The sequence below is a fragment of the Mustela putorius genome, unplaced genomic scaffold, assembly GCF_011764305.1.
Source record: "Mustela putorius furo isolate JIRA1106 unplaced genomic scaffold, ASM1176430v1.1 tig00000460_pilon_pilon_pilon, whole genome shotgun sequence".
Taxonomy (NCBI): Eukaryota; Metazoa; Chordata; class Mammalia; order Carnivora; family Mustelidae; genus Mustela; species Mustela putorius.
Window position 1 is genome coordinate 11033086 of NW_025421389.1, and position 27977 is coordinate 11061062.

The following is a 27977-nucleotide window of genomic DNA, read 5'->3' on the forward strand; positions in this document are numbered from 1 at the left end:
CGCCCTCGGCCGCGCGCGCGCTCCGCCCGCCCTCCTCGCGCGTGCTCGTGCCCGCAGCCGCGGCGGCGCGCCTCTTCTCCCCGCTGCGGGCGTCGCGGGTGCAGGAGGAGGCGGAGCGGAGGAGGCGGAGGCTGGGCCGGCGGCGGGCTCCGGCAGGGCGCGCCCCGAAGGCGTCGGGGTGGGGGTCTCGGGCACCGCAGGACCGCGTCCCCGGGGCCGACTGCGCCGGGGGAGGGCGAGCGCGGTCGTGTCGGAGGTGGGGACTCTGAGGCCGCGGCCCGGAGCCCGGCGTCCCCGCCCCCGAGCCTGACGGGGCGGCGAGGCGGGATGAGGCGCTGGCGCGGGGGGCTCCCGGCCGAGCCCCCGCGGCTGCCCTCGGCGGCCAGGCGCTAGGCTCGGCGGCGCGGGCGGTGCTCGGCGGCGGCGGCGGCGAGGAGGAGGAGGAGGGCGTCGGGCCCGGCGCCCGCGGAGGGCAGACACGGAGCGGCGAGCGGGTCGCAGCGACGCCGCGGCGGCGCGGCGGGGCCGCGGGGCTCGGTAAGGCGGGGGCCGCGGGAGGGCCGGGGGCTCCGGTGACGTGGGCAGGCGCCGCAGGGAAGGCTGCGGGGGCCTTGCTTTCCTTTTTAGAAGAATTCTTATTAAAGTAAAGGTTCCGGATCGAATGTTCTTGGAAGACCATCTCGGGTTTCCCCCGTACCACCCCCACCCCCATCCCCGCCGGACTCATTTCTCCAGCCTCCCCGGGTGGACCGCGCTCCGGGCGGACCGCCTCCCGCGCTCGCATCTCCAGTTTCCCCACGGCCTGGATTGACCAGGGATTCGGACGGATTTCTGGCCTGCTGCAGTGCTTCGCGCCTGAGGCTCAAGTCAGGCAAGAGCCGTGACTCCCAGGGAATGGCCGAGTGGGGGCTCTGGGGACACTGGCGCTCCCAGAGGAGCCGCCGCTCGAGCGTTACCCTCCGCTGCCCACAGGCGACCTCGCGGTGCCCGCCTCCTGGTGAGCGTGGAGCTGGCCGGGCGAACCGTCTCTGCTCGCAGGACTCCCTTGGAGTTTTCCCTCTCATCTTTCTAATTGGCTGAAGTTGCCGTTGCATATTGGACGGTACCAGAGACTTTGGTGCCCCCCCCCCAGCCCTGAACTCACCCGCCACCCCCTATAGTGCCTTTCTCATTTTGTTGACTTGTGTAAATATTTATGTTAAAGATTTTCGCAAACAGATCGCAAGAAACTGTAGGGAGAGAAAGTCAAACCTGATTTCTTAGCTTTAGTCTACTTCTGGACCCTTGATAACTTCACCTTCTGTTGCTGGAGCTTTAAGAAGGTGGAGGGAGAGGACTCACAGCAGGATGCTTGGGATGCAGTTTAATAGTTATCTTTTAGGAAATAGAATTTGGATAATTATGATTTTGATTCGCGTGCAGAATTGCAATCTGCTTTAAAGTGCTTCGGGCACTGCATGATGCTACATGGATAACTGGCAGCTGGGCCACATCGAATTGTTGTCAGCATCTCTTTTATTTTCCATTCTTTCAGAGTTTTATTTGGCACAGATTTAGACTTTTTAAGTCAGTCTGAATGGAAATAACTTCTGATACACGGGTTGCTTTTGTAAACATAGTCTATATTCATATTTCTGTTGGAGGAAGAAGAAGCATGTGGTACTAGAGTACAGTGGTTATGAGAGTCCAGAAAGTGTGCTAGCTTGATTCAGTAATAAGAGCTGTAATATTTTTGGGTACTGATGGTTATGATTCATTAATGTATGTTCTCTTATTGGTTAACTTGAAGTCCAACTCGGAATCTTGATATTTGCTTTTTGGACTCGAGAGTGAAGGAAATAGATGCTTAATTGCTGCTTCCACATGACGTCAAAGTTTTTCAAGTACTCATTGGTATAAATCTTTTTAAATAGGGCTATTTGTGAAGATGAGGGATTATGGTGTTCTGATTTCCATTTTCAGGAATATCTGGAGCCTACTTCATTCCTAAAATTGGATATATGGCGATGCCTTATAGAACAAGTCTCTAGAATGGTGTGAGTTTCGAACTGTGCTCAAACCAGTCATCTTCATACTGTAGTCCTTATAGCAGTTCATGGAATAAAGCAGCACTTTGGACAGAGACTTGTCCAGCCATAGCTGGTGTGGAGGCCCAGTTTACTGCATGGTCTTGCACATTGAGGTGGGCGATAAAGTGTAAGTGGGCCAGAGAGGAGATGTTAGTTGGAAGAACCTTCCTTGGTTATATAACTGTTTTGTTTTCTAGGAGTGACTAGGAAGCAGCCAGGCAGGTTCAACTGTCATTAGAGTCTTTGATGTTGGTTTAAATTCCAGTAGTTCTGTTTCTTTTATTTTCTTTTCCCAACCCCCACATCATTTTCCAGTCATCAGCTGGATGACTTTAATGACAATACATTCGTCTCCACCTCCCATTCTCTTTCTCTTGTTTTCTCTTTAGATGTCTTATTCAGCTGGGTTTTTCCTTTCCAAGCTGGGCCACAGTGTATTGTCTGCACAGTATATATAGGTCCACTGTTGACTGTAAATGCATTTAACAAATGCCAAGGAGTAACACCTGTTTTCTTCAGAAGACTGTGGTAGCAGAAGAAAAATGGAAAACATGAACTAAATATTGTATTTTAAAGATTGTGTAATGTTGTATATAGATAATGGCTAATGTTCTTGAGAGTTTGTAGGATGTAACCTGTTACAACTCTTGTAATCTGATGTCCATGGAAGTAGTTAAGAGACAAGAGGATTTGAAACCAGGTCATGGTTGTAGTTTTGCCATTTAGTAGCTGTGTGGCATGGTTCCCTCTTTGGGCAATTTATTTACATTTCTGAGCTTATTTTCCTTATGTACAAAATGAAGATGAGAAGGCTTGCATTGTCTTTCTTAACAGAGTTGTGAAGGATGAGATGAGAGAAAGAACGTGAAAATGCTTTATAAAATTTGTTATATATGTAAGGTATTAATGGCATTACAAAATTGTTTAAAATATTTTAACATCAATTTTTAAAAATGCACATAGGGATGAGAATGTGTTAGATCTTTTCCTCTTCCATTTTTTTTTTTTTCCTACTTGGAAGATTTTGTGATTTTTTTTCCTCAGGAAATCCATATGTAGTACCTATGGCTTTGGATTTTTTCCTTCTTCTTCTTCTTTTTTTTTTTTTTTAGGATTTTATTTATTTGATGGAGAGTGAGTGAGAGAGAGCACACACACAAGCAGGGGGAGTGGCAGGTAGAGGGAGAGGGAGAAGCAGGCTCCCTACCCCAACAGAGAGCCTGTTCATGTAGGGTTTAATCCCAGGACCCTGGTATCATGACCTGAGCCGAAGGCAGACACTCAACCAACTGAGCCATCCAGACCCTCCTGTAGTTTTGGATTCTTCGGAATTTTTGGCCATTCTGGGATAGGTGTCAAACTTATTGAGACTTTGTGAGTTTCTTTAAAGTACCATTTCAAAATACCAAAAGAGGGGCTCCTGGGTGGCTCAGTTGGTTAGGTGCCTGGCTTTTAATTTTGGCTCAGGTCATGATCTCAGGGTCCTGGATCGAGCCCTCTGTTGGGCTCGTCAGGGAGTCTGTTTGAGGATTCTTTCTCTTTCTCCCTCCCCCCCCAACTCCTGCTAGCACACTTGTCTCTCTAAACAAATAAATAAGTAAATCTTAAAAAAAAAAAAAAAAGACCCACAATGTCAAAGGAGGATACAAGTTAGGATTTATGAAAAGAACTGCTTAGAAAAAAGGTATTTTTTTATTTGTCTGCATTATTTAGTATAGAAGTTGGCAGCATTCACTCAGTAGGCCAAATGTAGCCCATAGCTTTTTTTTTTTTTTAATATTTTATTTATTTATTTGACAGAGAGATCACAAATAGGCAGAGGCAGGCCCCCCGCAGAGCAGAGAGCCCGATGTGGGGCTCGATCCCAGGACTCTGGGATCATGACCTGAGCTGAAGGCAGAGGTTTTAACCCACTGAGCCACCCAGGTGCCCCCCATAGGTTGTTTTTTGTGTGGCCTATGAACTAAGAATGATTTAAAAAAAAAATATTTATTTATTTGAGAGAAAGAGAGTGAGAGAGAGAGTAAGAGAGCATGATCAGGGGGGAAGGGTAGAGAGAGAGGCATACTCCCCGCTGAGCATGGAACCCAATGTAGGACTCGATTTCAGAACCCCGGGATCATGACCAGAGCTGAAGGCAGATGCTTAATTGACTGAGCCATGCAGGCGCCATAGAACTAAGAATGATTTAAAAGTTTTTATTTATTTATTTTTTTAACGAATATTTATTGAGTACCTGTGATTTAAAAATTTTAAATGGAAAAAAATCAAAGAAGAACATTTCATAGCATATATAAGTTGTATGAGATTCATATATCTGTGTCCATAAGTGAAGTTTGACTGGAACACAATTATGCATGCTTGTTTGTGTATTGTCTGTGGCTAAATCAGCTATACAACAGCAAGAGTTCTTGCCACAGAGACATTGTGGCCTGCCAAGCCTGAAATATTTATGATCTGGCCTTTTGTAGAAAAAGTTTGCCAACCTCTGATTTAGGACTTAAAATCTTTTGCTTTACTAGCACAAGCCTTATTTCCTATCAGAGCATTACAGGGGTTAGGACCCCTGTAAGTGTGCTCATTTCTGCTCTGGTATTTACAAACTTTGGACAAACTAATTAACATCTTGGTGTCTGAGGTACCTTCTTAATTGAGAGTAATGGTAGAATCTGTTTTAGAATTTGTAGTGATGATTAAATGATACTTGTCAATACTTAACACAATATAAGCATATAGTAAGCACTCAGTGAGTCATAGATGATGATAATAATGTTGATGATTAAATATGCCTAAAATATTGTAGGTCGCCTTTGCCCCTATATTACAGAGTTGTTTTCTTGAGTGGTATTCTACTTGTTACTGAATTTTCTCCTTACTGAAACTATTAGTTAGCAACTGATAATTGGAATAATTTGAGAAATTTCCCATAAATTATACTATGTTTTTATTAATCACTTGCTTATTTAGATGGTTAAAGTGATTGAAAAGAAAATTCTGCTCTATTTTTTGGAGATCCTGGTTCTTAACCATTCCCTGTTACTGTTCTATGTTTGCACACAATTTAAATACCATTTCTAATTTGGAACTGGTATTTTTTTTACTCCCTTTTTTTTCTTAAGAAAGATATCTGAGAAAAACCTATTTTAATGAGGCCAGCGTGTTAGATAACTTTCCTTGCATGTATATGACACTCTGAATTTCCCTTATGATTTGCATTAGCATCTTTGTAACATCTTCAGAGTTGAAATAATAAAACAATATTTTTTCCTAAAGGTGGACCTAGTATACTTTCTAGAGGCTTTGATATTAAGCTGCTTTTTGAAGTATTTGGTTTAAATTATCTTACAACTGAGAAATTGGATGTGCTTCTCATCTTCAAGTGCTGGTTTATTTAACATGAATACTAAATTAAGAGTGAGCAAATAAAGGTCATTGTTCTAACGGAGTTAAACAGAACAGAATTGGGGTCATTGTAGCTCTTGCATTCCTGCAAATGGAGAAGTTTCTGCCTCAGATGATGCTTAAGTGCAGTTGGATGATCCAAGGGAGATAAGGGAGAACATTAATGTTCCCGCACTGTCCTTGGTAGAACAGGGGGTAGAAGCAGAAGGGCCCTCCGGTAAAACCATAGAGAAGCAGTATCTGGAAAATTGAAGTGCAGGCTTCTAATTGTAGCACCTAAAAAAAAAGTAGAAACCTAAAGAAGACCCAGTGTCATGAGGAGATTAATATTTGCTCTTGAGGTTAAAACAAAGAAACCAACCAGACATTATCTAGAGAGATGAAGTTTGAGAGTGAATATTCCCCCAAGTAAGTAAAAAGTAGAGATTTGGTAAAATGCATGTTTATAGTTTCACAGTATACCTTGACAAGGGGGTCTTCTCTAGTAGAGAAAGGAGAACAATCTTAGGACAGGTTAAAAGGAAATGAGAAATGAGGTGTTTGGTTTAATTTCTCCTAACGAACATATGAACGAGAATGCTCAGAGTGGAAGTAGAATTCTGGTTTTCAGAGAGAGCCTATTTGGCTTACAGTCATATATCCATTTACTACCTTATTTTATCTTTGGATTATAATGTACATTAATATTGGAGGTTGCGGAGATGGAAATCATTGAGAGCAAAAGCATGTGGGACTTATGTATTATGAGTGTTATGGTATGTTTACATTGTCTCTATCAGAAAAAAAAAGTGCCCTACTCTGGGTAAGAATGCTAGAGTAGGTATGCTGTTTCTCTATCTTTAATTAGTAAAATCTCTATTATCTGGGGTTCTGTCTTAATAATCTTGGATAAGGCTTGATCTTGACTTCATTGTTTTAATTCCCTCGTGTGTAGAATGGAGAACCCCACAGTCCTAACCCCATTGTTTTATATCCAATGGCCTTCCCAGATTCAGTAACAACGCTGGCTCCAGTAAGATGAGGGAAACCAGATCTTTTTTTATCAATGAACTGAAAAGTATCCATTGAGTACGTACTGTGTATTTTGCACCATACTAGATGCAGTGGAGAATAGATATTTAAAAAGGTGGTATTGAGTCTCTACTCTCAGGAAGTATCATTTCATTGGGAAGATAACTCTATTATGAAAAAGAATATTATAAAAGAGTTGGCAAAAGGAGAGGGGGGATGATCCTTGATGTGGCAGTTTGAGGACTTGTGATGTACTGTGGGAAAGGATACTTAGTGGCCTTGAACATTTGTAAAATGAGCCTAGTGGACTCCCTTCAGCTCTGAAATTTCCTCATATTTTCTCTGACAGAGCAGCAGCTCTCTGAATCAGCTCTCAGGAGACAACCCATTTGACTGCTTAGTTCAGGCCAGATTTTTACACTCATTCTGTGTAATAGCTTGATTTACTAGAAGCTGGGAAAGGGTTACTTAAATTTCCTGGAAATGCATTCAGAGGACAACCTTTCTCATGAAAAGTCAAGCATTTGAGAAGTGGCAAGACACAAGTGTCCCTGCTTCTGAGGCAGTAAATTTGTGTCTTGGAACTCAATCATTTTTGCTTTCTTAAGGTCTTCACTTCTGCATTATTTTCTCTTGTAAGTTATTCTCTTATTGGATCACCTCTTTTTTGTACACTGACATGCCTTACATTACTTGGAGCAGTGATGGTTAATCATTCACCAAGTGACATTTTCTGCACCTTCCTTTTAGTAATAGGACCCTCAGGGTTTATCTGGGCACACGGCCACCCAACTAGACTACATTTTCGCGACCTTCCCTTACAGCTACGTGTGACCATGTGATGAAATTTCGGCTAAATGGATGTGACCAGAAGTAATGTGTGTGATCTGGGTCATGGCTTTAGAAAAGAAGCTGTTGCTTTCTGTTCCTTTTCTCCCCCTTTGGCTGAGGATGGTATAGTTAGTGCTGGTGCGTATTATTCAACCTTACAGGTGAGAGCAGCATTTTAGTGGGAGAAGGATCCTTGGATGGTCTTATGGAGCTTAGTCACCTGCTAGCAATTAACTGGTCATTTATCTTCAGATGGTTAAGTGAGAGGAATAAAATTCTATCTTGTTTGAACAACTAATATATTAACTGAATGAATAATTTCTCTTACACTACCTTTCCTTTACCTTATGATTTCCTTTAGCTGTTGACCAATTTCTTTGGTCCTTTTGCAGTAACAGTTGTTTATATGTCCATGTCCTCTTCCTCATCATTCTTCTCTTCTTTAGCCTGATTCGTTTGAGCTCTTGTTCCAGTATGCTACTGAAATTTTTTTTTCCCCCAGTTTTATTGAGAAATAATTGACATCACTATATAAGTTTAAGCTTAAACATATAGCATGATGTTTTGATTTATGTATGCTGTGAAATGATTGCCATAAGAGGTTCAGCTAACATTCATCTTCCCTTACAGTTATAATAACAAGAAAATAACAAAACTTCTTCTTGTAATGAGAATTCTTAGGAATTGCTGTCTTAACACCTTTCCTGTATATCCTACAGCAGTATTAGCTAACTTCATCAGGTTGTACATGACATCCCTAGTACCTGTTTATCTTATAACTGGAAGTTAATACCTTTGGACCACCTTCCTCCAATTTCCCCTTCTCCCCATTCCCACCTCTGGTGAACAAAAATCTCTTTTTCTGTGAGTTTGGGGTTTTTAAATATAATCTAATTTTTCTAAGATTTTTGCATGTAAGTGAGATCATAGAGTATTTGTCTTTCTCTGTCTGACTTATTTCACTTAGCATAATGCCTTCAAGGTCCATCCATGTTGTTGCCACTGGGAGATTTTCTTCTTGTTGTTTAATGGGTGAATAATACTGCATTGTGTATATATCACAGCTTTTTTTATCCATTCATCTACTGATGGACACTTATAGTTGTTTCCATGTCTTAGCTATTATAAATAATGCTGCAGTGAATGTGGGGGTACAGATATCTTTTCCAGTCAGTGTTTTTGTTACCTTTGGATCTGTTCCCAGAAGTGGAATTGCTGGATCATATGATGCAGCATATGGGAGTACTATTTTTATTTTTTTGAGGATCCTCCATACTGGTTTTCATAATGGCTGTACCATTAGTCCCAAGAGTGCACAAGGATTGTCTTTTCTCCACACCTATGCCAGCATTTGTTATCTCTTGTCTTTTTGGTGATGGCTGTTTGAACATGTGTGAGGTGAGATCTCATGTGTGTGTGGTTTTAATTTGTATTCCCTAATGACTACTGATTTTGAACATCTGTTCATGTATTTGTTGGCCTTTTTGTATATCGTCTTTGGAGAAATGTCTGTTCAGGGACTTGGCCCATTTTTTAACTGGGTTGGTTATTTATTTATTTATTTGCTGTTGAGTTGTAGGAGCTCTTTGTATGTTTTGGGTCTTATCTCCTTATTAGATATGTGGTTTGTAAATACATTTTTCCATTCTGTACATTGTCTTCACTTTGATGGCTTCTTTTGCTGTGCAGAGGCTTTATTTTGTTGTAGTCCCACTTGTTTATTTTTTATTTTGTTGCTTGTCCTTTAGATGACCATGGTGACTATAGCTTTATAGTATAGCTTGAAATCAGGAATTGCGAGGCCTCCTTTTTTATTCTTCTTTTGTAGGATTTCTTTGGCTATTTGGGATCTTTTATGGTTTTGTATAGATTTCAGGAGTGTTTTGTCTACTACTGTAAAACATGCCTTTGGAATCTTGATAAGGATTGAATTGAATCTAAAAATGGCTTTTGGAAGTATTGATATTTTAACAGCCTTAATTCTTCCAGTCCATGGACATGGGCTAACTTCCCCTTTTTATTTGTGTCTTTAATTTCTTTCATCAATGTCTTGTAAGTTTTCAATGTAGAGATCTTTCACCTTCTTATTAAATTTATGTGTAAATATTTTATTGTTTTTGATGTTATTGTAAGTGGAATTGATTTCTTTATTTCTGTCAGAGATTTTGTTAGTGTATAGAAACACACTGATTTTTGTATAATGATTTTGTACCCTGCTGCTTTACTGAATTCATTGATTAGATCTCATAGTTTTTGACTAAGTCTTTAAGGTTTTCTAAATATAAAATCATATCATCTGCAGGTAATGACAAATTTACTTCTTCTTTTCTAACTCTGATACCTTGTTTTCTTTCTTTCTTTCCTTTTTTTTTTTTTTTTTTTTTTTTGGCTGATTGCTCGAATTAGTACTTCTGGTAGTAATGTGTTGAAAAGGAGTGGTGAGAGTGGACACCTCTTATTCCTGATCTTAGAGAAAAAGCTTTCATCCTTTCACCATTGAGTGTGAGTTAACTGTGGGCTTGTCATATATAGCCTTTATTATGTTGAGGTATGCTCCTTCTGTGCCTAATATCTTAAGAGGGTTTTTTTTTTTTTTTTTTAAATCATGAATGGATGTTGAATTTTGTCACTTTTTTTCTGTGTTTAATAAGATGGTCATATTCTTTTTTTTTTCTTTTTTTTTTTAAACATGATTTATCTCATTGATTGATTTGTGTATGTTGAACCATCTTTGCATCCCAGGGATAAATCTCACTTCATCATCATGAATGATCCTTTTAATGTGATTCTGAATTCAGTTTGCTGGAATTATATTAAGAATTTTTGCATCTATATTCATCTAGGGATATTGGACTGTAGTTTTCTACTATGTCCTTTTCTGGTTTTGGTATCAGGATAGTGCTGACCTTGTAAAATGAGTTTAGGAGTGTTCCCTTCTCTTCAGTTCTTTAGGAGAGTTTGAAAAGGATTGGTGTTAATTCTTCTTTAAATATTTGGTAAAATTCACCAGTGAAGTCTTTTGCTCCTGGACCTTTCTTTGTCAGGAGATTTTTTTTTTTTTTAAAGATTTTATTTATTTATTTGACAGAGAGAAATCACAAGCAGGCAGAGAGGCAGGCAGAGAGAGAGAGAAGGAAGCAGGCTCCCGGCTGAGCAGAGAGCCCGATGCGGGGCTCAATCCCAGGATCCTGGGATCATGACCTGAGCCGAAGGCAGCGGCTTAACCCACTGAGCCACCCAGGCGCCCATGTCAGGAGATTTTTGATTCAGTCTCCTTACTATTAATTGGTCTGTTCGGATTTTCTTATTCAGGCTTGGTAAGCTATATGTTTCCAAGAATTTTCCCATTTCTTCTAAGTTGTTTGTTTAGTTTGTTCCCATATAATTGTTCATATGAAATTGTTTTTAATCAAGGCTTCAGTGACGTGTGTTGCCAAAGCCAGTGATGAGTTGGTTCAGTGTCTACATATTACTGACCTCTCACCAACATTTCACATTGGTCAGTTAACTTCCTCTGACTTCCTTGCTACCCATTCTTTATGTCTTTATGCCAACTTATCTCTGTCCTCTACTGCCTCCCGAACATTTGGAGTGTCCCTGGGCTCTCCTCAGGTGATTTTACCCATTTTCATGGTTTCAATTACTGCTTATATGGTGATGAGGCTCAAATTCCCATCTCTAGTACTGATTGTTCTTCTCTTGAGCTCAAAGTTCCTCTAACTCCATTCTTCCACTTGGATATCTAATAGGTACCTCGAATGTAACATGAACACAGCAGGCCGAACTATGCATTATTTTTTTCATTTACTCCTCTCACCACCTCTCCCAAGTCTTTGGTATCTCAAGAAGGGGTACCACCATCTGCCTAGTGGTGTAGGCCCATGGAGTCATCCTCCATTTTTTTCTCTTCTCATCTCATGTTAAGACCTGGCAACTCTACCCTGAGAGTACTAGATCTGCCTACATCTAAGTTTTTTTCCCTGTTAGAAACCGAGGCAGTAGCCTTTCTCCTCTGGAAAATGGCAGCAGGCTTCTCTGCCTCTTCTTTTGTTTCTGTCCTACTCACTACCTCATACACAAGAGGCTGAAGTAATGTTAAGTGTAAATCTGATCATATCACCTCCTTAACTGACTTTCTAATACACCTAACACTAAAACTAAAGCTGAAAATTTTATCATGGAAACAAAACCTCCATCATGGAGTTTATGAAACCCTGTACAAGTGGTTCACAACTGGGGAGGATTTTGCCCTTAGGGGACATTTGGTAGTGTCTGGAGACATTTGTGATTGTCAGACTTAGGGTGAGGTGGTGGGGGCAGTGTTTTACTGGCATCTAGTGGGTAGAGGCCAAGGATGCTGTGGAACATCCTAGAGTGGACAGGACAGCCCCACCAACAAAGAAAAAAGGTGGTGCAGAATGCCTATTGTACATCATTAGTGGACTTTATTTTTCAGAGCAGTTTTAGGTTCATAGCAAAACTGAGTGGAAGGTACAGAGATTTCTCCTATACTGCCTGCCTCCACACAGGCCCAGCCTCCTTTATTATCAATATCCCCTGCCAGAATAGTCCATTTAATTTATAATCCCCTTCTCCAAAAGGTATTTGAGAAGCAGGGCCTCTTGGCTAGATACATAGTGTATCCCTAACATTTTTACTTAATAAATGTTTTTTGATGACAGAGGGGCCTGAGTCCATCATGAGAACCGGAGACAAGGTTTTCAGTGATAATGATAAATCAGAGGATCCAACTGGGAACAATAGGGAAGGTTATGATTTTCTGGAGGATAGGGGAAAAAAATCCCTGAAGTAAGTCTGCTTTAGCCTTTATTTTATAGTTAATATTGTAGAATAGAGGAATTGACCTCCATTTTTGTGAGGAGGCATATGACAAGAGTAAGCTGACAGCAGGAACCTTTTAAGAATGAAAGGTTATCTCAGGTTAAGCTTTCATTTTGCCTTGTGTTTCACACCAGTTAACTCTGCATGTTCATAAAGCTATGTGTACATAGATTATTGAATACTGCAATTATGTCAGCTTCTGGGGAATTCGTGGTCTTAGCTTTCTCCAAAATCAGAATTCCTTTTCATTATCTTTGGAAGATAATTGTCTGCCCTCTTCTGTATTTGCAACACCTGATGTTGCAAACTGTAACTCAGTTACATGACTGCCCAACTCTTTTTAAAAAGAGTGCTTATTGTTTAAAAATTACTCATTATATTAAAGTGTAGAATGTACTCCCTTGCACTTCCAATACAACACAGATCTGCTGTATTTTCCACATGATAGCTTTTTAGCTATCATGTGAAAAATGGCTGGTGTTTTTAAAATCTTCCCACTAGCCTTTTCTCTTTTTATGCTAAATGTACTCTTTTTCTTTAAAAATTTCCTCATATGACAAGGGATTTAGATCCTTTTCCTGGCCCATCCCTAACATTTTTGGGACTCAGGGCAGGAATTCAAATTAAAGTCCATATGCCATATGTCTGAAAATGTATAAGTCACAAATCAAGCTTACTGATTGCCTACCTTTATAAATAAAACTTCATAATGACCTAAAATCAGAGCCAGAGCGGGAATTCTCAGATTCTTTGTTTCATGCCAGAAGAACATAGTGTAGTGCAAAGAACCAGCCTCCCACCTGACATCCCCTTCTCACCCCAGGTTCCTTGCATGAGGAACTTTGTCCTTGTACATAGAGGGACACGTGTCCCCACGTACCTTTCACACAGCAACTTTTTTGCTTTTTAAGTTTATTTATTTTAGTAAACTCTACATCTGATGTGGGCTCAAACTCATGACCTCAAGATCAAGAGTTGCATGCTTTCCTGACTGTGCCAGCCAGGTGCCCCGGCACAGCAACTTTTTTACTATCCCTTGGGCATAGGGCTGTAAATAGTGATGGTAGAATCATCTACCCTTGGGAGGATCAATTCAGAGAAGAGCCTTGAGCAATCCTGTAAGTAAAAGATTCTGGGGTCCTTGGTAAGAGGAGGGCTGGGGTAAGTAAGCTGCAGTTGTGTATACTTTTAGGCCCTGAAAACAGCTGGTCAAGTGTGTGGCCAGTGGGAGGTCAGTGCATGACCCCCCAGGACTCCAGGCCCAGGATGGGTGTTCCAGTTGCCTATATCCACAGAAGTACTGTTCTAGCACAGTCAGACTTTGGTCTTCATTCTGTTTGCCACAGCTGGTTATTGTGGAAAGTGTTGCATTCCCTCTTACAGTGCTCCGCATTACACATGTTGTTTTAATTAGAGCTGCTTAGCCATTGTGCCAGACAATGCTCTGAATGTGTTACAGATGGGCTAGACATACTGATTTCCTGAGTCCTGAGAGAGGATGGTCAGAGACAGAGTGGTAAGAGTTTCGGGGCTGATCACTGCTGGCTGCCAACAGCCTGGCTTATTTACCTCAGTGTGTCTGTACCAGTATTAGCATTTTCTGTATGTGTCATAAGTGAAAAAGATTGGGAAATCCTGCTCTAGATTGATGTACGATCACTGTGTATAAAGTGTTTTGCATAAAATCTTAATAGCATTTCTTATCACATTATTTGGTTTGCCTGACAGTGTTGGAGATGTCAAGGTAGGTTTGTGCTCTTCTTATTAATGAGGATATAGATGTAGGTTAGGTAGCTTAATGTAGCTACATATTCTCAGTCAACTAGGACAGTTGAAACTAGAACTCCGTTCTTCTGACTCTTATTTTGGTATATTCTTTCTACTAACCCAAATTGGCTTTCATGTATTTTTTTTGGACAGTCTATTACTTCTGGTTCATTTAGGGCATGAAGGCAATTTTGGTAGAGTTTTTCTTTCTCAACTTCTATAATGTCATCTGCCTTTGTCGATACTTTTTAATCTAAAGACTGTTTTACATTTAATTCCTATTAAAACGTTTTTCTTTTTTTTTCTTTATTACTGCTTAATTGGTGCATCATTTTGAAACTTGATTCTCTCTATTATTTATTTTGATAGCTCTTGTCCCTAGATTACTGTCATATTCATACTTAACTCTTGAATGACCTCAGTTTGAACTGCATAGGTCCACATATATGCAGATTTTTAAAAACATATACAGTAATGTACTGTAAATATACTTTTCTAATTATTTTGTTAATATTTTTTCTCTAGCTTTATTGGAAGAATACAGCATGTAGTACATATATATATTAATTGACCATGTTATTGGTAAGGTGTCTGGTCAAAATAGTAGGCCATTAGCAGTTAAGTTTTTTGGGAATCAGAAATTATATCTGACTGTGCAGGGGTTCTGCCCTTAACTTCTGCATTGCTCACAGATCAGCAGTTATGTTTGTTCAGAATGGTTACCTCTGAGTTGTTTATAAAAGGTTAGATTACATCAAGGCAGGAGAATGTACAATGTATTTTAGAAATTTTTTTTTCAGAAAGCAGTTATAAAAAGTTCTAGCCCTTAAAGCTAAATTCATTACTCTTTTTATTTAGTGTCCATTCTGTATTGATCTTTACAAATACTATTTTATTTAAACCTTGGAAAAATGTGGTCATTTGCTCAGGTTGCCTAACTAAATGGTGGATTGATTCACAATTCAAATCTAGGTGTGATCTTTCCTTTTTTTAAAAAAGGATTTATTTATTTATTTGGCTGACAGAGATTACAAATAGAGAGGCAGGCAGAGAGAGGAAGAAGCAGGCTCCCTGCTGAGCAGAGAGCCAGATGTGGGGCTGGATCTCAGCACCCTGGGATCATGACCTGAGCCGAAGGCAGAGGCTTTAACCCACTGAGCCACCCAGGCGCCCCTAAGTGTGCTCTTTTAAGTATTGTGAAATGACTTCTAAAGTTTTAATTTGGGCTGGGAAAGAGATGTTTTCCAGATTTATATTCTTCTTTTTTTAAAAGATTTTATTTTTAAATTAATTTCTTCATCCAAAGTGGGACTTGAATTTACAACCCTGAGGTCAAGAGTTGCATGTATGACCGAGCCAGCCAGGTGCTCCCCAGAATGTTACCCATGCATGTTCCCTACTTCCCCTAGGAATTATCTGGTCTAAGTGTCCATAGTGCTGAGGTTAAGATTAAAACCCTGCTGTAAGGGTTTTAAGTAGTCAAGGTTTTACTTTGAATGTGTGGGTGCTTTGATGTTTAGCTGACCGTCATGGTGATAGTCCTTATGCCTCCAGAGTCTATATTCTTAATTTGTCTGCCTCCTTACTTGGGAGCAGGTAGTCAGTGAGAGGAGAGCATGATGTTTATCCATTTCAGTCCTGTGTTTTTTTCTGGGATCTAATCCTACAGACTTTTTGAATGTCAAAGATTGAGCTTTTTACGTTTAAATGCATATTTTTCTTAGAACTTTTGATGGGGAAAAAAGCTTATGAAACATAAGCAACTAAGCTTGGCTTTTGCATATCAACTTGCTAGCCAAGGTAATTTCTATGAGGTATTGTATTTATTGGTTAAAGCACAGATTTGAAGGGATGGTTGCTTAGCATTCTAATATAAGTTCTCTCTCTTTTCTTTTGTTCTTGAATTTCAAGGTATCACCAAAATGTCATGGTAGCCCTTCTGAATTTCTTCACTGTAGCATTCCCAGACTTAGATTTTGTGATCCTTTGATCTAGAGTGCTGTACTCCCCTCCTTAAACTTAAGTTTCGTTGTGTCACTCTTAACCAACAAGAATTACAGTCCTGCTATACTTACTAAATTCTCAGGCTTGTTTTTCAAGGAAATCTTTATAATCCTCACTTCAGGATTTGGCTTCACAAAGTGCTAAATATCTGTCTTATTAAAATTATCAACTGCTGGGATGCTTGGGTGGCTCAGTGGTTTAAGCGTCTGCCTTCAGCTCAGGTCATGATCTCAGGGTCCTGGGATCGAGCCCCGCATCGGACTCTCTATTCAGCAGGGAACTTGCTTCCCCCTCTCTCACTGCCTGCTGCTCTGCCTACTTGTGATCTTTCTCTCTCTGTCAAATCAATAAATAAAATCTTAAAAAAAAAAAAATTATCAACTGCCAACATTAATTATTATTGAAATGCCGGGAACTATTCTTAAGCCCCTTGCATCTATTGTCAGCTTAATCATCACAGTTGCCCCATGAAGTAGTTACTCATACTAATTTTTTTTATTGTAGTAAAATTTACATAACAATATTTGCCATCTTAACCATTTTTAGGTGTATAGTTCAGTAGTGTTAAGTATATTTGCATTGTTGTGAAACAGATCTCCAGGGCTTTTACAGCTTACAAAATGAACACTCTACCCATTAAACAACAACTTCTCATTTCTCCCTCCCCACAGACCCTGGTAACCTCCATTCTTTCTGTTTCTATGAATTTGACTACATTAGATGTCTCATATAAATGGAATTGTACAGTGTTTTTCTTTTCATGGTTGACTACTTCCCTTAGCATAATGTCTTCAAGGTTCATCTGTGTTGTACCATGTGACAAGATTTCCTTTCTTTTTAAGGCTGAATAATATTACATTGTATGTACCTACCAGATTTTGTTTATCCATTCATTCATTGAGGGATACTTGGGTTGTTTCCACCTCTTGGTCATTGTGAATAGTGCTGCTGTGAGCACGAATTGAAAATATCTTGAGATAACTACTTTCAGTTCTTTTAGATATATACCCAGAAGTAGAATTGCTGGTTCATATGGTAATTGTTTTTAATTTTTTGAGGAACTGCCATACAGCTATCCTGTTTTCCACAACAGCTTTGCCATTTTGCATTCCCATCAGCAGTGCACAGAGGTTCCAGTTTTTTCCAATTTTTCCCATATCTTCATCAACCTTGTTATTTTCTATTATTTTATTTTTTAATCTCTATGCTTGTAGCCATCCTACTGGATGCAAAGCGATATCTGATGGTGGTTTTGATTTGCATATGCCTAATGATAGTGATATTGAGCATTTTTTATGTGCTTGTGCCTATTTGAATATCATCTTTGGGGAAATATCTATTCAAGTCCTTTGCCTACTTTTTAATTGGGGTTTTTTGTTGTTGTTGTTATTGAGTTGTTGGGAGTTTTTTGTGTATTCTGGGTATTAATCTCTTAACATATATGATTTCAGATATTTTATACTGTTCTGTGGGTTGCCTTTTCACTCTTGTTAATAGAGTCTTTTGATGCACAACAGTTTTTTTTTTTTTTAAAGATTTATTTATTTATTTATTTATTTGAGAGAGAGAGAGACAGTGAGAGAGAGCATGAGCGAGAAGGTCAGAGGGAGAAGCAGACTCCCCATGGAGCTGGGAGCCCGATGTGGGATTCGATCCTGCGATTCCGGGATCATGACCTGAGCTGAAGGCAGTCGTCCAACCAACTGAGCCACTCAGGCATCCCGATGCACAACAGTTTTTAATTTTGATGAAGTCCAGCTTATCTATTTTGTTTTTTGTTGCCTGTTCTGTTGGTGTCCGACCCAGGAAGTCATTGATGAGTCAATGACATGAAATTTTTTTCCTTATGTTTTCTTCTAAGTGTTTTATAATATCAGTGCTTTTGTTTGGACCTTTGATCCTATTTGAGTTAATTTTTCTGGATAGCGTAAGGTATGGGTCCAGTTTCATTTTTTTGTATATGGGTATCCAGTTTTCCCAATACCATTGTTGAAAAGACAGTCCTTTCCCAACTGAATGGCCTTGGTACCCTTGTTGAAGATCGTTTGACTATATATGTCAGTACTTATACTGATTTTGTAGATGGGGTGATTGACATTGAGGTGTGACTAGAGTATTAACACTTAAAAAAAATAATTAACCTCAAAATAATCTGTATTTGGTACAGTAAGAGGAAAGAAGTTTTTTAGGGTTCTGAGTTCTTTTCTTGTGGTAGTCTTTTTCCAGGATGTTAAGTATCAGGAACTTTGCACCCCAGTTCTGATGGGTTGCCACCTCTTTGTACTAAATTGGTAATTTTCAAACTCTTAGCAACAAAATCCCTATTTTCCCCAAGCAAAATCTTAGGTGACCTCCAGTGTTTCTACTGATGATTAGTATTTTTTAATATATATGCTCATCTGTAAAATAAATGTATACTTACTCATTTTTGCTGATGAATGTTAACACAAGTTCATGCATTTCTGGTTTGTAGTGTGTTGAAAATGTGTGTGTTATGGTTTTAAAAATTTGTGCCTGTTATAGTTTTAAAAACAGGTAATCATGTACCTACAGGAACACCTTCAGATCAGATGTTTGCAGAACACCTGATGCTTTCCCACCGATGTCAGTGTGAAAACCAGTAGCTTATTTAGATATCTTTGAGGTTCAGCTTGTGATTACAGAGAACCATTTTTCTTTATGCAGAATTAGAGTGTTAAATATGAGAAACTCTTGACTTCTTTAGTGCTAAGATGTGAGGCTAATTGAAAGCCTAACAACCTGGCCCAGAATGATTTTTTTCATTTTTCTACTTAGTCATTTTTCTGTGTGACCTACAGTGGTTTAAACTTAAGTTCACATCATGTATTTTAAGATACTGACATTGATAAAGGTATCAGAATTTTTGTAGTTAGTTGTAAGAATTTTATTCTTTGCGATAAGTATGTCAGCAGCATTTGTTAATTTTGGCAGATAGTATTTTTGGGCTTAAGCATTCTTAGATAAAGTAAGTTGTTCAAGAAACAAATCATTCTGGGGCGCCTGGGTGGCTCAGTGGGTTAAGCCGCTGCCTTCGGCTCAGGTCATGATCTCGGGGTCCTGGGATCGAGTCCCGCGTCGGGCTCTCTGTTCAGCAGGGAGCCTGCTTCCCTCTCTCTCTCTCTCTCTGCCTGCCTCTCCGTCTACTTGTGATCTCTCTCTATCAAATAAATAAATAAAATCTTTAAAAAAAAAAAAAAGAAACAAATCATTCTGACATAAAAGGTTATTTTTCCTAATGGAGTGTCTCCTACAAATTTACCATATTTATAATAACATGGACTATTTTTTAAAGCTGTAATTATTACCTAATTACTGTGTATTGATATTAAGTAATTTTGCAGAGCCCAGGATGCTTGAAAATTGGTGTAGCTGGCTGATACTTTAGGTTTAGCAACAATAAGAGATATTGACTCCTATTCAGGATATGGTATAAGAGTGTTTAAAAAGGAAGAAAGCTTAAAGGATTTATTTGATTTCCTTTATGATTTTTTAAAGACTTATTTGAAAGAGAGCCAGAGCATGTGAGCAAGTGAGAGGGGAGGGGCAGAGGGAGAGTGAGAGAGAATTTCAGGTAGATTCTGTGCAGAGCCTGATGGGGGGGGGGCGCTCAATCCCATGACCCCAAGATCACTACTAGAGCCAAAATCAAGGGTCGGATGTTCAACCAACTGTGTCACCTGGGCACCCTGGAGTTCCTTTCTTTTTTATGTCTGGTATTCCAGTGTGTGTGTGTGTGTGTGTGTGTGTGTGTGTGTATTGTGTTTGTGTATGTGTATGTATGTATGTATGTATATACCACATTTTCGTTATCCATTCATCTGTGGATGAATACTTAGGTTCTTTCTATGTTTCAGCTCCTGTGAATAATGCTACAGTGAACATGAATGTGAGGTAGCAGTTTCATTTCCTTAGGGTATGTATCCAGAAGTGGAGATTGTTAGATCATAAGGTAGTTTTAATTTGAATTTTCTGAGAAATAATTGTACTGTGTGCCATAGTGACTGTGTCAAATAATGTTCCCACCAACAGTTGCCAAAGGGTTCCCTGTTCGGTGACAGCCATTCTAATAGATGTGAGCTGCTATCTCATTGTGGTTTGGATTTGAATTCGCCTGATGCTGAGTGATGTTGAACATGTTTTTGTGTACCTGTTTCTGTTTGTAGGGCTTCTCTGGAAAAATGTCTCTTCAGGTCTTCTGCCCATTTTTGAATCAGATTTTTTGAAAATGCTATATCTTTTTTTTTGGAAAAAAGAAGTATACTTAGTATGTAATATATTTATATTTTCTTTCCCTCCCTCCCTCCCTCTATTTCTTTCTTTCTTAATTTATTTGAGAGAGAAAGCGAGAGAGGGGGAGAGCACAAGCCAGGTGAGGGGCAGAGGGAGAAGCAGGCTCTCTGCTGAGCAGGGAGCCTGATAAGGGACTTGATCCCAGGGGATCATGACCTGAACCCAAGGCAGACACTTAACTGACTCAGCCGTCCAGGCTCCCTATATTTTCTTTCTTGGTATGTTTCTTTATTGTACAGTAATATTGACTTCATTGTTGACTCATTTGGGAAAACAAGTAGGTTCTCACATGTGTGTTCAACTATTTTCTCTTGGGATACATTCTGAGCTAACATTTTAAAAACTTATTGAAGTGTATAAAGCCATATTTTGAAATAATTTTAAAACAGTATTAGCTAGTTTTAACAGCTCTTTATTTATAAGTTGGCTTAAACTAATAATATTAATTTAGTAGATATTTACTAATCTATATATTAGAAGTATATAAGGAATAAAGCAGGGTTTTTATGTTCTTTATATTGTCAGAAATTAAAAAAAATAACATGAGTGCTAGAATTGTTTTAGTACTAACTTTTTAGAAGTTGAAAAATTCAAAACTCAAGAGTTATATTTTAATTCTATTATAGTTTATGTCTGGCATGCCTGATTTATTGTTTCATAAATAAGTATTGCTTATGAACATCTTGCCCAATTTTCTTATTTTCTCCTAATTGTGTATGAGGGGCAGATATTATTTCTCCATTTATATAAAGCTCTATCTTCATTTATCATGCTGATACAGTTAGTTATAAAAATCATCAGACTGAATATTTTTTCTTCCAACAATAATAGTAAAAGGAATTTGCATATATTTTTCCTAGTAGCATATTAATTTCATGATAAATATGATTCTAATATATAGTTGACCCTTGAGCAACATAGGTTTGAACTGCACAGGTCCAGTTAGACATGGAATTTTTTAAGGAGTTGATAGCCAAAGCCACCAGGCATTTATTTACAGCTCCGCATGCCCGTCACTACAGGATGGAATTGAAGGTGACTGACCTGAGTACACTGAGAGGCTCTCCGAGGCCCTAGCAGTTCCCAGGAGCCGCACCGGGCAGGGTTGTAGATCTCCCCATGTGCTAACAGGGCAGCTGGGTGGAGCACCCCGGGCTGGCAGGCAGGGGGTGGGCTGAAGTGGAAGGAGGTGACCAGAGAGCAGGGGTGTGCAAGGAGTGTGCAGGGAGCACATGTCCCCCTTGTCCCTGCCCCTCAAGTGTGGCTGGAGCTGCAGCTGGGCTCAGGCCGGTGGTATACCTCCAGGATGTCATTGCTGCCAGCACACACACCAGTTGTCTGTCACTGACCAGGGCCTCCAGACTGCAGAACATCTCCTCACAGCATCTTGCTGTTGCTACTGCCTGCCTGGCCCACATCTATGCAGATTTTGTCCGCTAAAAATACCCACAGTACTGTGAATATATTTTTTCTCCCTTTTGGTTTTCTTAATAATACTTTCTTTTCTTTAGCTTACTTTAGTATAAGAATACAGTATGTGATACATATGGCATACACAATATGTGTTAATCAACTATTTATGTTATAGGTAAGGCTTTTGGGCAACAGTAGAATTAGGTTTTTGGGGAATCAAAGGTCATATGTAGATTTTCAACTGTGGGGGAGTCAGCACCACAACCCTTATGGTGTTCAGGAGTCAACTGTATTTAGTTTGCCTTTTTTTTTTTTTTTTTTTTGCTGCACCATTAATACTGTAGAAATTATTTCGTGAGATGTTCAAAGTCCAAATTACTTTGATTACTAGAACAAATTGCTTTATCAACAATTTGCTCCTGGTAGGAAGTACTTTTCATACATTTATTTGCTTAAGTGTATGTCCTGAAAACTATTTGGTGAATTCCTCATCCCTGCTTGCTTAGAATAGGAGAGTTTGTTTTTTACTGGCTTTTTCTTAAATAGAGGATCTGGTTTTAGCATGTGGAACTAATAAATTCATGTAGCTTGTATTGTTCTATTAGAGGGGGATGCTCTGAAGCAGGAGAAAAGTTTCAGAAAAATTTTCAGATTAGACTTAGCCAGATTATGATATGAAAAATATAATATTCTTAGTGTTTCAGGGTTATGGACTTTAGAAGTAGAAAAAGAAACTCTTGGTTAAGTAAGCCTATAAAGGTCCTAGCAGTTTAGAAATGTTTCTGAGTTAATTTTATACAAAATCTGGAATGACTTTTTCTTTAAAGCCTTTTCTTCTGTTTAGCTCATTTCAGAGCTACCTTGTACTAAATTTTAACAATATTTCTGTATTCCTCTAATCTTTGCTGCGTGATTTATTCTTTTTTCCTCTTTCAGCTGTCTTCCTTTGTATTTTGTGCTCATGAAAATAAAAAATCTGAGATTGGATCTGTTTTCTCTGGGGAGAATCATGTTTAGTACAGTAGTGGGGGCTCAGTAAATTTAAAGTAGTATGACCAACCTTCTGAATGCATTTGCCTTAGTTAGAAACAATTATGGAAAGTTTTCTGTGTGGAGGATGTTCTCTTATCTTGGTATCAGCCAAGTCCTTTCAGCATCTTTCCTTAGTTTGTGTCCGGGTAGTTAGTTCTCAGCTCTGCTGCTAGAAAAATTTTTTTCAAAGATGTTCATGCGATTCCTTTTGTGATTACTTATTGGATAACTTTTTTTGGGGGGTAATTGTAATTATTATTTTTAAAGATTTTATAAATAAACAAATAAATATTTATATATCATATTAATTTATATAATTATTAAATATATTTATATATCATAATTATAATATAAATAATTTATATAATATATTATATATAAAGATATATATTTATTTATAAACATAAACATAAAAATAAATATATATGAGAGAGAGACATTGTGTTATAAATATTATATTATGTATTATATATATGAGAGAGAGAGACAGCAACAGAGATAGAATGCAAGCAGGGAGGAGAGGAATAAAGCAGGCTCCCAGGGAGCCCAACGTGGAGATCAATCCCAGGATACTGAGATGATGATCTGAGTCAAAGGCAGATGCTTAATAGACAGAGCCACCCAGGCACCCTGGGGCGGGGGCAGGGGGTGTAAATTATTTTTTGATTTTCAGCTAAAATAACAGTATTTTATTGTGCTAGAATAGATTTTGGAGATTGCTATTAGCACATGTGAGTAGTAGGAATTTATTTAAAAATTGGTGGTCTAAGTGGACAGTTTTAACAATTAAATGTATGACTTTTATGCTTAAGAGTTATTAAAATGTACAAATAAAGGTAAAATTACTTGTATTTTAAATTATTAATGCATTTGTATTTATCCTTTAGGTTCTTTTCTATTTTAGTAAACTTTATAACTTTGAGAGCTCTCATTTAAGCACATCTATTGTCAGATTTTAAGAAAGAACTTTTAGATTTATAACTGTATAAAATCCCATAATATATTTCTTTCCTTTTTATCGTGTATGATTTAAAATATAGAAGGACAAGGATGAGAGAAATCCTGAAAAATAAAGTCAGTGAAAAGCTTTACAAAATCATAAGTATGATAATTATGACAAGAAATCACAAGACCATTACTGCCAGTGATGGTCTTTGTGTTTTACTAGACTCAACATTCATTTATGTCCAGGTAAATAAATTATTTTATTTCACAAAAGAGATTTAATAATTTACAGCTGAAGTGTAAATGAAATACTGTGGCCCTTCAGTTAAGTAATGCTTATGCAGGCCTCAGATGTAAAAGTTCAGTCAGTGTCATTGTTGCAGTTCATGTCATTGAAGGAATGGGGACAAAAGTTTGTTTGTAACTACCATGGAACTGAGTACAAAGACGCCAGTGACCTTTGAACTTCTGTGGCTGTGCATCTGAACAAGGAATTGTTTGAGGATGGGAAAAGCTGCCAGTAGACTTAGGATATGCTTTCTCCTGGCTTTCTACAGAATTGTTGAATGACCCTACTCCAGAAAAACAAAAGTGTAAAAAAAACCCCCAAAAAAACCCCAAAACAAAACCAAGAAGGCACCCCCAAACTCCCCAACCCCCCCAAAACAAAACAAAACAACAAAACAAGAAACCTTCCACACTAAACGCTTAATTGGCAGAAATTCTTATTAGTCTCAGAAGAATCTTAGGTCCACACAGCTAAATCCAATTAGGTACTCATATCTCAAAATGATAGTCTCTGTAAAAATGTTATCTTCATTTACAAAAATGGCAATATTAATTGCAGCCATTTTATGCATGGACAAGTTTGGTAGAGGCTTGGGGGTTCCTTCCTCTAGAGTTGTTATCTTTTTAAAACCTCTCCTCCAGCTCTGTTGGTTGAAAAGTCCTTTTGTATCTGGGTCACACTAATTCCTTAGTTTTCTGTTACATTGTTTAAAAGTTGGGCATTATTCAGACAGTGAAACCCATAAATGTTTGTCAAGTAAATGAGTGAATTAATAAATACACAGGAAAAATGTTTTTTTGTGTGAGAAAGTAGGAATAATGTCATTTGCAGTACTTTTTTTTTTTCTTCTCCCAAGGTAGTTAAAAGCTGGTAACATCTTTCAATAAAAGAATACCATAAATACAGTATCTCTTTTGCAGATAAAGAGTCCCTTAGGCTCTGAGTTTACTTCTCTTGGTTGCACTAGCCAGTGTTCAAACTGGGGCTGAGATAACAAGGTTTCATTTCAAAGCTGTTGTTTTTGAAAACAATACTGCCGTTACCATTTTGGAGAAAAGCAGTCTCTAGCTTATATGGTTGCATATCTCTTTTAACCGTGATTAATAAAGCAGGACGTTTGTATTTGAAATCAGTATAGTGGTACGCAGTTAAATAAGTACATGTACTTTGAGGTAATTCCTCCTTGCCATCTGATCTCTTTATGATCAGTGGTCAGCACTGTGAATTGGTTTTTAGGTTAGGATACATTGCAGAGATCTGATCATATTACTTAACTGGAGCCATGGCGATTGAGTCTTGAATTCATTAGCAGCTTTGTCTTTGTGAATGAGAAGGGGTAATGTGTAAAAAATTAGTGTGGCAGTTATTGTAAGAAAAATGACTTTTAAAAATGATATTATTTATTTGTTTTAGAGAGAGCAAGAGAGAGAATGAGGCGGCAGCAGGGAGAGGTAGAGGGAGAGAAGCGAGGGAATCCTAAGCAGATCCCATGTACCGAGTACCGAGTGTGACATGGAGCTTGATCTCACAACTCTGAGGTAGTGACCCAAACCTAAACCAAGAGTCAGACGCTTATGTGACTGAGCCACCAAGGCATCCCAGAAAAAAGGCTTTTAAGTAATTTTTAAAGTAACTTTTCTAATGTGTTCATGTATTAAAATAGGTTCAGAGAAGTTTAATGAATTCTTTTTTTAAAGATTTTATTTATTTATTTGACAAAGAGAGAGAGAGATCACAAGTAGGCAGAGAGGCGGGGGGGGGGGGGGAAGCAGGCCCCCTGCTGAGCAGAGAGCCCAATGTGGGGCTTGATCCCAGGACCCTGAGATCATGACCTGAGCTGAAGGCAGAGGCTTAACCCACTGAGCCACCCAGGCGCCCCGAAGTTTAATAAATTCTTAACTGATTGATACTTGGAGAATTTTATTCGTTATATTCCATATGAAAAATTACTTAGGAAGCTTAATGTGTGTCTTGATTTATCAGCTACTCTTATGAAATAGAACAGTATACTGGCCGAAAATGCCTAGTATGACTAGAGCCTCCAGGTGTTCGTTGTCCTGAAGACCAGCTGCTCTGTGGAGGTAGAGATACAGAATGGAGAGGACTGTAGCTTTGAAGGGAAAGTTTGGCTGTCTGGGAAGGTGTTTGGAAGAGAATGGGACCTTGCTGGGAGCTGGATCGGGATGAAAAGAGGGACATAGCAAGTACATAGCTACAGAGGAGCCATCTTTCAGATTCTAATCTGTAGGAAACCAGAGAATGGAATCAGAACAATCAACTGCAGGCATTAGATGATCTTTATCTGACAGAACAGACAATCCTTAAATGTTTTGGTGATTTAAAAAAATTGAACTTCCTTAGGTTAACTAATATATATATTTTTTATTCAGTTTTAGCTTTGGTTTATTTTAATTGAACTCTTTCCTGTGATATGTATTGAGCTTTGTTTAGACTTTATTTTTTTATTTTACTTTTTAATTTTTATATATTTATTTGTCAGAGAGAGAGAGAGAGCGCGCGCGAGCGCAAACACACACACAAGGAGGAGTGGTAGGCAGAGGGAGCCTGATGTGGGACTTGATCCCGGAACCCTGGAATCATGACTTGAGCCAAAGGCAGATAATCAACTGACTGAGTCACCCAGGCATCCCTGAACTTTATTTAGACTTTACTGTATAGTTTTTTGAGAACAAGTAAAACTTAGCACAAAAAAGGGATGGTATTTGACAAAATGCTGTAGAATTGTTACGCAACATTTAGTGAATTGAACAGTCCTTTTTAAAAATCTTGAGTGAAATGTGTGAAGTTACTCTTTTAGACAAAAGTAAGAATTTCTTTGAATAGTCCACCATTTCATTAAATTGATAATATATGCAGAGAAAGGAGGGCTGAGGAATATGAGAAATACTTGCAAAATATAACAGTATTCACACGTACTATATTGAGAGGAAAAGTTTGTTTTCTGCTAACTGTATGTCAGCAGAAAAGGGCCTCATTACTTGAGTTTATGAAATGGCAAATGCTGGTAGCTAAGTTAATTTGAGTGCTGAATAATGCTTTAGATCAGAAAAGGACAGACTGAGAATTCATTGTTTATTCTGAAAAAAATTTGTCAGGAAATAAATACTCTTTTCAGGATTTAAGATGGTCTGTTGTTTTTTTGATTCATTATTAACTACATCCAAGTACTATTTTAGAATAGTACTTGGAGAATTTTATTCATTGTATTCCATATAATGGAATTTTTGGTAATTTTTTAAAAAAAGATTAAAATTGAAATATGAAAGCAGAACCATTTGGACATCTTGTAAATTGCTAGATAAAAAAAAAATACACTGTATTCAGTGTTGGTAAGCACATTATGTACTCCTCATAGCTGTGGGAGATTTCTGATTGCCTCACTAATACCCGTTTCTCCCTTTTCCCTTTCTAATAGGACTAACAGGACGTAATAGGACGTTAAGTTTTGTTACAAGGAGAAGTAGGCCTAGCTAAAGCATTTGTCTCTCATTTAGCTGAAGTAGCTATGTGACATAGGCTGGTCAATGAGGTGTAGACAGAAATGTTTGGATGTTTTTAGGAAGGCCTTTTGCTCATTGCTTTTTCTTCTTGCCTGGAAATTATACATGATGCCTTGGAGCTGATCCAGTATTGTAGAGACTTTCAGAAAAAAAGCCGAGAGATTTCTAGCAATCTTAGCCCATATATTCTTCAGCTGCCAGTCAGTCCATAAGTGCCTCTTTCAGAACTTCCATTTCAGGAGGAGAGTAAGCCCCTATCTTCTTTAAGCCACTGTAATTTGGACTTCCTGTTAACACACATCAGAACATTATTCCTAACTGATAAAATAATTTATATGACCATTATGATGTACCTTCAGGAGATTTGGAATCTTTGGTAATAATTTAACAAGAGGTTTATGTAATTTCAGATCCAGAAAATCCTAAGATTTTGGGGATTATTTCTGTCTTCTAGACTTGATTGCTCCAGCTGCATAATCAGCTGGATGATGGATAATGGTTACTGCTGGAGGTTTGAAGGAGATGCAAGGAAGTATTCAA

The 27977-nt window shown here is 38.6% G+C and overlaps 1 protein-coding gene across 1 annotated transcript in view; it reads left to right on the forward strand.

Moving 5' to 3' along the window:
* The first annotated feature begins 448 nt into the window (after window positions 1–448).
* Window positions 449–27977, forward strand: part of ARHGAP32 (Rho GTPase activating protein 32) — a 297156-nt gene continuing 269627 nt past the window's right edge. Inside the window, exon 1 of the mRNA XM_045080353.1 lies at window positions 449–537. The gene's annotated coding sequence lies outside the window, so the exon portion shown is untranslated. The remainder of the gene's footprint in view (window positions 538–27977) is intronic.